The 13,750-nt window shown below is 44.9% G+C and overlaps 4 non-coding genes across 4 annotated transcripts; 2 read left to right on the top strand and 2 right to left on the bottom strand.

Moving 5' to 3' along the window:
- The first annotated feature begins 6,438 nt into the window (after window positions 1–6,438).
- On the top strand, window positions 6,439–6,511 carry Trnar-acg (transfer RNA arginine (anticodon ACG)). Its single transcript has one exon. It is a non-coding gene; the product is annotated as a tRNA-Arg (tRNA).
- Window positions 6,512–7,286: 775 nt separating this feature from the next.
- Window positions 7,287–7,358, bottom strand: Trnad-guc (transfer RNA aspartic acid (anticodon GUC)). The gene has a single exon. It is a non-coding gene; the product is annotated as a tRNA-Asp (tRNA).
- A 106-nt stretch (window positions 7,359–7,464) lies between these two features.
- Trnad-guc (transfer RNA aspartic acid (anticodon GUC)) lies at window positions 7,465–7,536 on the bottom strand. The gene has a single exon. It is a non-coding gene; the product is annotated as a tRNA-Asp (tRNA).
- A 6,018-nt stretch (window positions 7,537–13,554) lies between these two features.
- Window positions 13,555–13,627, top strand: Trnar-acg (transfer RNA arginine (anticodon ACG)). The gene has a single exon. It is a non-coding gene; the product is annotated as a tRNA-Arg (tRNA).
- The last annotated feature ends 123 nt before the right edge of the window (window positions 13,628–13,750 follow it).

The raw sequence follows: 13,750 nt of genomic DNA, 5'->3' as shown, positions 1-13,750 counted from the left end.
TGCGTTTTTTCCATATTTGCATTTATCCCAAGATACGACTTGGCAAACAAGTGGTAATGAGATGGGGAGCTATTAATATCAATGGGGGCTACTCTGGGAAGAAGGTAGAGCTGGCAGAGGCTGCAAGTAAGATGACGCTGGACGATTTAGCTGTTAGTGACATTCGGGTAAGGGGTGAGAAAGAAGAGGAAGTGGGAGAATATAAGGTCTACCTGTCAGGAGTCAAAGCAGGAATAGCACAATGGGGTGTAGGGCTTTACATCAGGAAAGAAATGGAACCCAGCGTAGTTGCAATAAGGTATGTAAACGAACGACTGATGTGGATAGATTTGACAGTGTCTAGCAAGAAAATTAGGATTGTGTCAGTATATTCGCATTGTGAAGGGACAGATCAAGATAAGATGGATAGTTTTTATGAGGCACTCAGTGATGTAGTTGTTAGAGTAAAGTTTCAGATTTCGAGGTAGAATGGGATAGGAACGATGATGGAAATAGGATCACATTTGAGGAAGTGGAAAAAATGGTCAATAGATTGCAGTGCAATAATGCGGCTGCGGTGGATGAAATTAAGTCGGAACTCATCAAATACAGTGGAATGTCAGGTCTCAAATGGCTACACAGGATAATTGAAATAGCCTGGGAGTTGGGACAGGTTCCATCAGACTGGACAAAAGCAGTAATCACACCAATCTTTAAACATGGAAACAGAAAAGATTGTAACAACTACAGAGGTATCTCTTTAATCAGCGTTGTGGGTAAAATCTTCTCAGGTATTGTTGAAAGGAAAGTGCGAGTATTAGTTGAGGACCAATTGGATGAAAATCAGTGTGGGTTTAGGCATCTTAGAGGTTGTCAGGACCAGATCTTTAGCTTACGGCAAATAATGAAGAAGTGTTATGAGTGGAACAGGGAATTGTATCTATGCTTTATAGATCTAGAAAAGGCATATGACCAGATTCAGAGGAGGAAGTTATTGTCTGCTGTACAAGATTATGGAATAGGAGGCAAACTTTTGCAAGCAATTAAAGGTCTTTACATGGATAGTCAGGCAGCAGTTAGAGTTGATGGTAAATTGAGTTCATGGTTCAGAGTAGTTTCAGGGGTAAGACAAGGCTGCAATCTGTCTCCACTGTTGTTCATATTATTTATGGATCATATGTTGAAAACAATAGACTGGCTGGGTGAGATTAAGATATGTGAACACAAAATAAGCAGTCTTGCATATGTGGATGACTTAGTTGTGATGGCAGATTCGATTGAAAGTTTGCAAAGTAATATTTCAGAGCTAGATCAGAAATTTAAGGACTATGGTATGAAGATTAGCATCTCCAAAACGAAAGTAATGTCAGTGGGAAAGAAATATAAACGGATTGAGTGCCAAATAGGAGGAACAAAGTTAGAACAGGTGGACGGTTTCAAGTACTTAGGATGCATATTCTCACAGGATGGCAACATAGTGAAAGAACTGGAAGCGAGGTGTAGTAAAGCAAATGCAGTGAGCGCTCAGCTACGATCTACTCTCTTCTGCAAGAAGGAAGTCAGTACCAAGACTAAGTTATCTGTGCACCGTTCAATCTTTCGACCAACTTTGTTGTATGGGAGCGAAAGCTGGGTGGATTCAGGTTACCTTATCAACAAGGTTGAGGTTACAGATATGAAAGCTAGGATGACCAACTTTGTTGTATGGGAGCGAAAGCTGGGTGGATTCAGGTTACCTTATCAACAAGGTTGAGGTTACGGATATGAAAGCTAGGATGATTGCAGGTACTAGTAGATGGCAACAATGGCAGGAGGGTGTCCACAATGAGGAAATCAAAGAAAAACTGGGAATGAACTCTATAGATGTAGCAGTCAGGGTGAACAGGCTTAGATGGTGGGGTCATGTTACACACATGGGAGAAGCAAGGTTACCCAAGAGACTCATGGATTCAGCAGTAGAGGGTAGGAGGAGTCGGGGCAGACCAAGGAGAAGATACCTGGATTCGGTTAAGAATGATTTTGAAGTAATAGGTTTAACATCAGAAGAGGCACCAATGTTAGCACTGAATAGGGGATCATGGAGGAACTGTATAAGGGGGGCTATGCTCCAGACTGAACGCTGAAAGGCATAACCAGTATTAAATGATGATGATGATGATGATGATGATGATTGCGTTTTTCCCATATTTGCGTTTTTCCCATATTTGCGACTTCCCAAATTTGCGTTTATCCCATATTTGCTTTTTTCCAACATATATGCGTATTTCCCCATATTTTCGTTTTCCCCATATTTGCGATTTTCCCATATTTGCGTTTTCCCCCTTATTTACGTTTTTCTCATATTTGCCTTTTTTCCCACATTTGCGTTTTTCCCATATTTGCGTTTTTCCCACATTTGCGTTTTTCCAACATTTACGTTTTCCCACATTTGGGTTGTTCTCACATTTGCGATTTTCCACATTTGCGTTTTTCCCACATTTGCGTTCTTCCAACATTTTCGCATTTCCCATATTTGGGTTTTCCCCACATTTTCGTTTATCCCATATTTGCGTTTATCCCATATTGCTATTTCCCAAATTTGCGTTTATCCCATATTTGCTTTTTTCCAACATATATGCGTATTTCCCCATATTTTCGTTTTCCCCATATTTGCGATTTTCCCATATTTGCGTTTTCCCCCTTATTTACGTTTTTCTCATATTTGCCTTTTTTCCCACATTTGCGTTTTTCCCATATTTGCGTTTTTCCCAAATTTGCGTTTTTCCAACATTTACGTTTTCCCACATTTGGGTTGTTCTCACATTTGCGATTTTCCACATTTGCGTTTTTCCCACATTTGCGTTCTTCCAACATTTTCGCATTTCCCATATTTGGGTTTTCCCCACATTTTCGTTTATCCCATATTTGCGTTTATCCCATATTGCTATTTCCCATATTTGCGTTTATCCCATATTTGCGCTTTTCCAACATTTGCAATTTTCCAACATTTGCGTTTTTCCCACATTTGCGTTTTTCTCCCATATTTGCGTATTCCCCATATTTACCTTTTTCCCATATTTGCGTTTTTTCCATATTTGCATTTATCCCAAGATACGACTTGGCAAACAAGTGGTAATGAGATGGGGAGCTATTAATATCAATGGGGGCTACTCTGGGAAGAAGGTAGAGCTGGCAGAGGCTGCAAGTAAGATGACGCTGGACGATTTAGCTGTTAGTGACATTCGGGTAAGGGGTGAGAAAGAAGAGGAAGTGGGAGAATATAAGGTCTACCTGTCAGGAGTCAAAGCAGGAATAGCACAATGGGGTGTAGGGCTTTACATCAGGAAAGAAATGGAACCCAGCGTAGTTGCAATAAGGTATGTAAACGAACGACTGATGTGGATAGATTTGACAGTGTCTAGCAAGAAAATTAGGATTGTGTCAGTATATTCGCATTGTGAAGGGACAGATCAAGATAAGATGGATAGTTTTTATGAGGCACTCAGTGATGTAGTTGTTAGAGTAAAGGACAAGGACAGTGTTCTGCTCATGGGTGATTTTAACGCCAGGATTGGAAATCGAACAGAAGGGTATGAAAAGGTTTTGGGTAAATTTGGAGAGGATATGGAGGCCAACAGGAACGGGAAACAACTCTTGGATTTCTGTGTCAGTATGGGCTTAGTAATCACAAACTCCTTTTTTAAACATAAGAACATTCACCGGTATACTTGGGAAGGCAGGGGAACCAGATCTGTCATTGACTATATAATAATAGATCAGGAATTCAGGAAGGCTGTGAGGGACACACGTGTATTCAGGGGATTCTTTGATGACACTGATCATTATTTAATCAGCAGTGAAATTGGGATTGTGAGGCCGAAAGTGCAGGAGGTCAGGTCCATATGTAGGAGAATAAGAGTGGAGAAACTTCAGGATAAGGAAATCAGGCACAAGTACATAACAGCGATCTCAGAAAGGTACCAGTTAGTTGAATGTAGTCAATCACAGTCATTGGAAAAGGAATGGACAACGTACAGGGACACAGTACTAGAAGTGGCTAAAGAATGTCTTAGAACAGTAGTGTGTAAAAGTAGGATGAAGCAAACAGCTTGGTGGAATGATACAGTCAAGGCAGCCTGTAAAAGGAAAAAGAAGGCGTATCAAAAATGGCTACATACCTGAACCCAGGTAGACAGAGAAAGTTATGTTGAAGAAAGAAACAAAGCCAAACAGATAATTGCAGCATCCAAGAAGAAATCGTGGGAAGACTTTGGAAACAGGTTGGAGACTATGGGTCAAGCTGCTGGAAAACCATTCTGGAGTGTAATTAGCAGTCTTAGAAAGGGAGGTAAGAAGGAAATGACAAGTACTTTGGACAGGTCAGGAAAACTGCTGGTGAATCCTGTGGATGCCTCGGGCAGATGGAGGGAATATTTTGAAGAGTTGCTCAATGTAGGTGAAAATGCGATCAGTAATGTTTCAGATTTCGAGGTAGAATGGGATAGGAACGATGATGGAAATAGGATCACATTTGAGGAAGTGGAAAAAATGGTCAATAGATTGCAGTGCAATAATGCGGCTGCGGTGGATGAAATTAAGTCGGAACTCATCAAATACAGTGGAATGTCAGGTCTCAAATGGCTACACAGGATAATTGAAATAGCCTGGGAGTTGGGACAGGTTCCATCAGACTGGACAAAAGCAGTAATCACACCAATCTTTAAACATGGAAACAGAAAAGATTGTAACAACTACAGAGGTATCTCTTTAATCAGCGTTGTGGGTAAAATCTTCTCAGGTATTGTTGAAAGGAAAGTGCGAGTATTAGTTGAGGACCAATTGGATGAAAATCAGTGTGGGTTTAGGCATCTTAGAGGTTGTCAGGACCAGATCTTTAGCTTACGGCAAATAATGAAGAAGTGTTATGAGTGGAACAGGGAATTGTATCTATGCTTTATAGATCTAGAAAAGGCATATGACCAGATTCAGAGGAGGAAGTTATTGTCTGCTGTACAAGATTATGGAATAGGAGGCAAACTTTTGCAAGCAATTAAAGGTCTTTACATGGATAGTCAGGCAGCAGTTAGAGTTGATGGTAAATTGAGTTCATGGTTCAGAGTAGTTTCAGGGGTAAGACAAGGCTGCAATCTGTCTCCACTGTTGTTCATATTATTTATGGATCATATGTTGAAAACAATAGACTGGCTGGGTGAGATTAAGATATGTGAACACAAAATAAGCAGTCTTGCATATGTGGATGACTTAGTTGTGATGGCAGATTCGATTGAAAGTTTGCAAAGTAATATTTCAGAGCTAGATCAGAAATTTAAGGACTATGGTATGAAGATTAGCATCTCCAAAACGAAAGTAATGTCAGTGGGAAAGAAATATAAACGGATTGAGTGCCAAATAGGAGGAACAAAGTTAGAACAGGTGGACGGTTTCAAGTACTTAGGATGCATATTCTCACAGGATGGCAACATAGTGAAAGAACTGGAAGCGAGGTGTAGTAAAGCAAATGCAGTGAGCGCTCAGCTACGATCTACTCTCTTCTGCAAGAAGGAAGTCAGTACCAAGACTAAGTTATCTGTGCACCGTTCAATCTTTCGACCAACTTTGTTGTATGGGAGCGAAAGCTGGGTGGATTCAGGTTACCTTATCAACAAGGTTGAGGTTACAGATATGAAAGCTAGGATGACCAACTTTGTTGTATGGGAGCGAAAGCTGGGTGGATTCAGGTTACCTTATCAACAAGGTTGAGGTTACGGATATGAAAGCTAGGATGATTGCAGGTACTAGTAGATGGCAACAATGGCAGGAGGGTGTCCACAATGAGGAAATCAAAGAAAAACTGGGAATGAACTCTATAGATGTAGCAGTCAGGGTGAACAGGCTTAGATGGTGGGGTCATGTTACACACATGGGAGAAGCAAGGTTACCCAAGAGACTCATGGATTCAGCAGTAGAGGGTAGGAGGAGTCGGGGCAGACCAAGGAGAAGATACCTGGATTCGGTTAAGAATGATTTTGAAGTAATAGGTTTAACATCAGAAGAGGCACCAATGTTAGCACTGAATAGGGGATCATGGAGGAACTGTATAAGGGGGGCTATGCTCCAGACTGAACGCTGAAAGGCATAACCAGTATTAAATGATGATGATGATGATGATGATGATGATTGCGTTTTTCCCATATTTGCGTTTTTCCCATATTTGCGACTTCCCAAATTTGCGTTTATCCCATATTTGCTTTTTTCCAACATATATGCGTATTTCCCCATATTTTCGTTTTCCCCATATTTGCGATTTTCCCATATTTGCGTTTTCCCCCTTATTTACGTTTTTCTCATATTTGCCTTTTTTCCCACATTTGCGTTTTTCCCATATTTGCGTTTTTCCCACATTTGCGTTTTTCCCATATTTGCGTATTCACCATATTTCTTAGCGAATTGCACTTGTCTCGTAGACAAAATGCTGCCGGTGGCCCTGTGGCGCAACGGATAACGCGTCTGACTACGGATCAGAAGATTCCAGGTTCGAATCCAGGCAGGGTCGGCATTTTGTTAGTTTCCAACGAGTAGCTGGGCAGTGGATTTCGTATGTCGCCGCATCGTGGAGTGCTTTGTTACTCCTGTGCTTCTCGCAGCTGCATGTCGGGGCGATCGTGGTAAATATCGCTGCCTGCAAGCGTCAGCGTAGCGTCAGTCGAGCAAGTCGAGACAAGTCAAGCTGAGAGCTGTAGGAGATGTTACGCAATCACATGTAGGCGTGAGAAAGCGACGCAGACAACACTGCCCAGGTGTGAGACGTGATGTGACGAAGAGCCAGTACTCTCCCACACAGCAGAGTGGCGCAGTGGAAGCGTGCTGGGCCCATAACCCAGAGGCCCGTGGATCGAAACCACGTTCTGCTAAAAATATTTCTTTTGCAGACTGTGTCCAGTTCGATTACTACGCCCAGAGCGTCGGCTGGGGTGATTTGATTCAGCCTCAGTAGCAAACCCTGATGTGTGATGAATGCAAGAACCACTTCCTAAGATGTAGCATTTTTTTTTAGATTTTGCACCAACTACACTCCTTGATCGCAAACTTTATGCTCTTCCGATCCCCATACGCGCAACTCTCGAACAGGTTTGTGAGATAAAAGTCGCATCTCCCCGGCGGGGAATCGAACCACGGTTTCCCGCGTGACAGGCGGGATTCTAACCACTATACTACCGAGGATGCGCTGTAGACAGCTGCCTGTGTGGGAGACACATGTTGCTAGTACCTGCAAACGTCCTACACTAAGTTCGGCGAGTGATAGTGCAGCAATTAAACATCGGATGTCTCTCCCCGGCGGGGAATCGAACCCCGGTCTCCCGCGTGACAGGCGGGGATACTAACCACTATACTACCGAGGATGCGCTGTAGGCAGCTGCCTGTGTGGGAGACACATGTTGCTAGTACCTGCAAACGTCCTACACTAAGACGGCGAGTGATAGTGCAGCAATTAAAAATCGGATGTTTCTCCCCGGCGGGGAATCGAACCCCGGTCCCCCGGGTGACAGGCGGGGATACTAACCACTATACTACCGAGGAAGACGCAGCTACCGTATCGAATGCACGATTATATTCCTCAAATAGCTGATACATCTCAAACGTAGCCTCCTGTTGCTGTCAGAGACTGTGCCACGAAATAAAAATATGCCCCAGGTGAGGCTCGAACTCAAAACCCCGGCATTGCTCACGGCTACTGCCTTATAAGTACCGTGCGCTAACCAATTTTTTTTTTTTTGAAATAAATAATTTATCGTGAAACAAATGGATTCTCTTCAGTATCCATGTGGTTATTTGGTTATGCCACTATATGTGATGTGGAAAATAAAGCAAATGAAATCTTCTGCAGGACTGTGAGAAAACTTATCACTTTCCATGGGAGACTGAATGTATGAAAATAAACGTGGTGATGCTGGAGTCTTCCACAGCAAAAAGGAAACTCTTCTCTTCCTCTGACAGGAGAAGGTGAAACACAACATAAATACGTCTTCTTTCCAAGAAACGAATCTTACTAATTAAATAAACAAGAAAAGAATAATTTATAATTGGTATATTAGATCTACAAAATTCGACGGGGATCTCGTAGAACAGCCTCGCAGTGCTCTCGACATGAGAGGCATCATCCCCCAAAGCGTCACCACTGTCGGGGTGGTCCGTTGCATATTCGTGGCCGTTCGATCGCCGAAATCCGAATCCTAATCGCGACTATCATAGTCGTGAAAGGGCCATCCATCAGAGGTTTCGAAACTGCGACGTCGCCCTGGAAGAATATCTCTCTACGTCAACGTTCGGAGGAGAAAGAAAGCATACTTTTCTCTATATTTGTCTATTCGTTGAAGTTTCTGGTGTTGAGTTATTAGGTATAGCCAATAGTCTTCTTTATTTTTCGCTGGCGCCGATAATATAAAATACACCGTCTGACCTTGAAGCCAATTGACTGCTCGTCGTTTTGCCGGGGGGTATGGAACTGCATCAGGAGTGAGGAGTCCTGCTGGAGTAATCATCCTAGGTGCAGTACGCAGCATACTTGAGAGCTTCCGTGCAAAGAGAAGCCAGATGTCCTTCACACTGTCGCATAGAAAGCGATGTTCGATGGTATCTAGTAGAGTACAGTGAACGCAATGCGGAGTGTCCGCCAAGTGGATCACGTGTAGTTTGGAATTTGTCGGTATGATCCTATTGACCGCCATGTACCATGTAGACCGCACCTGCGATGGTAAGTGTGCGTCATGAATGTTTTCCCAGATCTTGGCCCAGTTGCAGTCTCTATACTTCACTTCTATTCCGTTGCGCGGCTTACTGTCCGTCAGGCAGCTGTAAAGTGCTTTGACCCTGTAAAGATCATTTCCAGGTAGGTTGCTGTGAATATAGCTGTATTCGACGAAAAAAGTACTAAAGTGGCAAAACGCAGTCGGGATGTGACTTACGTTTACCGGAGGCGTCATGCTGGCAGGTGCAATTTCATTGAGAAGGTGGGCCGTTAAGGAATTTGGTGATCGTTGCCATTGTTTATACATGTTGCTGATATATAATGCTTGCGCTTTGTGGTAAACATCAGTCAGATTTAGGCCGCCCTTCCCCAAGGGGAGCGTCAAGGTTGCAAATGGGACTTTGAAAATTTGTCCCCTACTGACAAAGTGTCCGAGCGCTGCAAGCATTCGTTGTGCTATGACCTTTGGTATTGGTAGGATTTGTGCGACATAATTCACTTTAGAAACAATATAAGTGTTGACTAAAAGCACTCATTGTATGGCGTTGAGATTTCGCAAATGATGTTGCCGTATGCCGGCCCGAATTTGTGCCAATAATTTTCGGTAATTAAGAGCAGACGTGCAGCGGATGGTGCGCGTGTATTCAATGCCGAGACATTTAAATGTTGTCATTCTTTTTAGTGATTGGCTATTGCCAAGTTCGAGTCCTCTACCAAGTTCCATAATGCCAGACTTTTTACAGTTGACTTTCGCTCCTGATGCGGCTGCATAAGTGGCTATCAGCTGAAACGCGCGTTCCAAATCTTCATCTTTCGTCACCACGAAACCGACGTCATCCGCAAATGCCTGGCATACGATCTTCTGGCCATGTATGCGTATTCCCGGAAGATCTTGCGCCAGGGAGAACAGTAAGGGTTCAAGAGCAACTGCAAACAAAGCCATTGACATCGGGCAACCTTGTCGTACCGACCGAGCGATGTTAATAGGTTTACTGAGTTGTCCGTTGAGACAGATCTTGGACGTACCGTTTCGCAGCAGGAGTGTAACAGTGTTAATAACTTTCCGTGGAAAATTCATTGCTGCCATCGCGCTCAGAAGATATGAGTGACTGATTTTATCAAATGCTTTCTCAAAATCTAACGAGACGAGAGCGCATCGCATGTCGCAAGCGGCGGCTGTAGCTATGATATCTCTATATGCACTTAACGTCTGCTGTATGTTTCTAGTGTTCCCAACGCTCGTCTGGTAGGCCCCCGTGACAGTACTAAGTACAGTACTGAATCGCTGCATCATGACCCGCGCGAATATCTTGTAATCGGCATTAAGTAATGTAAGCGGTCGGAGATTTTCGACTGTCTTTCCCGCTGGGGTTTTGGGTACCAAGACAACTATGCCCTCACAGAATTCCCTTAAGATATCACTTCCAGCATTTAAGATATCATTACAGACCAAGGTCAGCTTTGGAACTAAATGGTGACGAAAGGTTCGATAAAACTCAGCCGGTAATCCGTCGGGGCCAGGCGATTTATTCTGTGGGCTCCCTCGAATGGCGTCCTCTACTTCATCTTCAGTTATGACTGCAGCGAGGCCGTCTGCTTCTGCCGTGCTCAATGTCGCAAAACGGCGTGCCAGAAGGGCTTGCTGCGCCGCCATATCCACTGGGTGTTCCGTGAACTGTGCTGTAAAATGGTTGCAAATCTCGTCTCGTATGTCGCGCTGTCGGTGTAAGAGTCGACCATCTGCAGTGTGCAGTTCTGTCAATATCTTCCTGCGCCCCCTTTTCTGTTCGCGAATAACATGATACATTGATGTCGTTTCGTCCTGTACAGCGTTTTGCAGACGTGTCCTGACTTTACAGCCTTCAATTGCTTCCGTTTGAGGGTTAGAATCGTAGCCTGTATTCTTTTAATATGCATACGATTTGCTATTACTGTTGCATCTTCTCGATATAAATCCCTTAAACACTGAAAGTAAAATTCCAGGGTGTGCTTCTGCCAGGCACATCGATCTCGGGAATAATTCTTCATCGCTTTGGTTAAGGCGGGTTTCGCACATTTTACCCACCACGTAATGGCAGAATCGTACGCGGGAAACTTTCGTTCGCATTCTGCCCACGTATTGCGGAAGACTGTGTGACACCCGGGTTCTGGTAAACAAGCTACATTTAGTTTCCAGGGTCCCCTTGCCCTGTACGTCCCTTGTTTGGCTAAAGTGACGGTACATATATATGCCACATGATCTGTGAAGACAGTCGGCCATAGCTCTGCCTGCAAAACATGTTCCCTCATATCTGATAATGCGTAGATTCTATCGATGCGGCTAGCTGAGTGGCCAGTAACGAAAGTGAATCCGGGCCTGTCACCGTGTTTAAGCTCCCACGTATCTATTAAATTCAACTCTTCAATGAGAGTGCGAAGCTCAGCGGACGGATTGAAGTTCGGCGTCTGGTCTTTGGGACTGAGGACACAGTTAAAGTCACCAGCGAATATAAGTTGTTCTGAAGGTGGTATAAAAAGTGGCACAATGTCATCTTTAAAAAACTCTGCTCTCTGTCGTCGTCTCCCAGAGCCAGATGGGGCGTAAAGATTGATAAATCTAGTAGTATTGATAGTGATCGCTATACCTCTGCCAGACGCCAGGCGCTCGATATGTGACATCACTATCCCTTCCTTAGCCATGATCGCGGTCCCTGGATCAGTGCCATGTCCAGGATTGACGACGGCATTGTAGCCCGTGATACGGTCAAGGGTAATATTGGTCACTTCCTGCAGCATGAGGAGATCAATATCGGCGGCATAGAGAAAATCTTGAAGATTTTTTAAGTTGAGTGGGCTACTGATCGTATTGATCTTCAATGTCGCAATTCGGTAAGCTTGCAAGGACGGCATGAGAACAGAGTTCTAGGTGACAATAAGCCGAGTATGGATGTTAATGGCGAACATCGACTAAAAGAAGTCTACGTCATCAGCCACTGCGCCGACGCCGGCGGTAGCCGTTTGTTGCTGGTAGGACACATCAGCTTGAGCTTCTGATAGCGGACTATCTATATGTCGCTGATCCTTGTCGAAATCGTCTTCCCGAGCGCCCTCTTCCACGTCATCCGACCAATCACACACGAACCTGTCCGGTTGCATACCGCAATCCGATAGCTTGGATACGTCAGACACAGGGTTCGGATCCATGGTATCTGTTATCGCAGGGTCTCCTGAGGGTAATCGTCCGTGATCAGTGTCCGATTCGTCCGTCCGGGATTTTTTTGTCGTTTTGCTGGATGCCGACGACGGTGGTTCAGTCACTTCAGTCAGTTTCTGTCGTACGTGGTTCGCTTTTTCACGCAAAATTGGCGCCTTTGCTTCTGCCCCTTGATGTGCTAGCCGGCGTTTCTTCTGTGATTTGGGAGACCGCGGGGTCTGGTGGCCAGCCAGCTCGTTCGACTCCACCCGGTCCACGTCGGACTTGTCTTCTCGAACCGGGACGCCCGCCGGAATACTTTCGGTGCCCGGTTGCTGCCCCTGCTCCGAGTGAGAATTGCCCCCCCTTCGAGGTGTGTGAAGAAGGAACAGTTGGTACATCGTTCGTATCCATCGGCGTGACGCCTTCCTGCACTTCGCGCAAACTCTCTAGCGAAACATCGAAACTAGGTTCCGAGGTGACGTTGGCCCGGGCGGCGGCGACGTATGTTATAGGCAACGTAACGTCGGGCCCTGCTGCTCACGCTCACCGACCGGTATTTGCGTTACGCGCCGTTGGACACATTGAGCACGGATATGTTCGGTGGAACCACATCCCGCACAGATTCGCGGCTGCCCATCATAAATCACTATTGCTCTGTAGCCACACACAGTGATGTAGGACGGAATGTGCTTCAACATATCAATCTTCACCTGCCGGACACCGTTTAACACCGGGAAAATGTGCATATTCGACCACTTTTCTGCTGTATTACTGATGACCGTTCCATATTCCCTCAATTTGGCATTAATTTGGTCAGCGGATATTTCAAAGGGTAATTCAAATATTCGAACAGTTCTCACTCCAAGACCGGCAAGCGAAACTCGGACTTCACCTACATTACCGTCAGAATGGTTGAACTTTAAAACTCCTCCACAAGATTGAATGACCTGCTCGCATTTCTCGGGTCGCAACAATTTTAGGTAGACCGTACTGCTGACGATAGAAAGGTGAATACCAACCATATCATCAATAGTGATTTTCATAACGTCTCTAATAAATAACTCAACTTCAAAGGACTTGGGGCGTACATAGTTCGGGTCAAAACTCAATTTCAATGTGTCTCTCCGTATAAGTTGATCCATTATAATCGATTGCAATTCATCACTCCCCACTACAACAACGCAGCAAAACGCACACTTACCAAACAGCACGCGACCGCCACAGGCGAGAGCGTAAACAACCTGCGTCCGACCGCCACGGCCGCTGCCGACTGATTGAACCAATTGCGCCACTGGGGCTACAACACAGGGCCCTCAATCAGTGGTGTTCACTTTGCTGGAAACTAGTGGTGGCCACAGAAACATATGTTCGCCACCTGATGCCATACTGCGACTTTTGCACCTGACTACGAATGCTTCGTGCTATTCTTGTTTCATATGCTACGCTTACATGCACATCAACCGGCTCTCGTCGTCGAGAAAACATGCGAAAAAGCGCGCCTTGCCTTCTGCTACCTGTCGAACAGCGAGAGCAGATGCGTGGCTAGCTCTAAGTTCTGCAGGCGCACTGCGGCCACGCAGCTGGACGAGAGGTACCTTCCTTGGGAGCTTGCTGAGCCGTGGAGAACACATTTCTTAGCGAATTGCACTTGTCTCGTAGACAAAATGCTGCCGGTGGCCCTGTGGCGCAACGGATAACGCGTCTGACTACGGATCAGAAGATTCCATGTTCGAATCCTGGCAGGGTCGGCATTTTGTTAGTTTCCGACGAGTAGCTGGGCAGTGGATTTCGTATGTCGCCGCATCGTGGAGTGCTTTGTTACTCCTGTGCATCTCGCAGCTGCATGTCGGGGCGATCGTGGTAAATATCGC

This window comes from Schistocerca cancellata, chromosome 9 (assembly GCF_023864275.1).
Source record: "Schistocerca cancellata isolate TAMUIC-IGC-003103 chromosome 9, iqSchCanc2.1, whole genome shotgun sequence".
NCBI classification, from domain to species: domain Eukaryota; kingdom Metazoa; phylum Arthropoda; class Insecta; order Orthoptera; family Acrididae; genus Schistocerca; species Schistocerca cancellata.
This window is presented reverse-complemented; position numbering and strand designations above follow the sequence as displayed.